An 884-nucleotide genomic window follows, 5' to 3' on the forward strand; every position below is an offset into this window, starting at 1 on the left:
TTGTAAAGTAATGAAAGTATATCAGCTAACGAAAACTGCTACAGTGGGCTCATGCTGTAGTACACTGGAATTGCTTTGGCTAACTTCAGCTACCTGAAATGAAGGAGGGGAAAAAGTCAATTTCAGAAGCCAAGATTGCTGTGCGAGTATCATATAGCAGTTAAGTCGACCATCAGGGGGCCCTAATCTTGTCCCCCCCCCCCACACTTCTCAAGGACCTGTAATTTTCGTTTAGGCAGCATTTTTCAAGTGTTAACTCCACCGGACCCTCCAAAACTGGGCATTCATTCTGTCCAACTACTGATCTCGCCATATGTTATCTTTTAAATTTTAAAAAAAGATTTATTTCCATTGGAATGTTTTGGGAGAGTGTGTGAGAGTCTGTAACCTCCAGACTGAAGGTGATGGAGTGACTCTCCCAGTGACGAAAGCCTGAATAATTTCATACAGAACCAAGTATAGTTTAATAAACAAAAGAAAGTGGCTAAAGCAACCTATTTCCCTTTAAAAAAAAAATCCGTAAAATAATGATCGAATCGTTGTTTCAGGAGCGGAGAAAAACTTTTTCACCCCCCCCAATGGAGGACTAGCGGGATAAATTCGAAGTCTAGCCCACCCCCGCACGCGCGCCCCCCATTCCTTCCAGACAGAGTGGTTGTAAATGCGAGGCTGAGTCCGCCCTGAGCGCCTTAGGGCACCTTCCTCTTTGCAGCGTGTGTGTGTGTGTGTGTGTGTGTGTGTGTGTGTATGTGTGTATGTGTGTGTGTGTGTGTGTGTCTAGCTCTCGCTCTTTCCCTCAGTCTGTGGCTCTGTGTGCGTGTGTGTGTGACAGCGAGAGAGCGAGAGAGAGAGCGAGAGAGAGAGCGAGAGAGAGAGAGAGAGAG

This window comes from Nannospalax galili, unplaced genomic scaffold (assembly GCF_000622305.1).
Source record: "Nannospalax galili isolate Female #2095 unplaced genomic scaffold, S.galili_v1.0 scaffold1272, whole genome shotgun sequence".
Lineage (NCBI taxonomy): Eukaryota > Metazoa > Chordata > Mammalia > Rodentia > Spalacidae > Nannospalax > Nannospalax galili.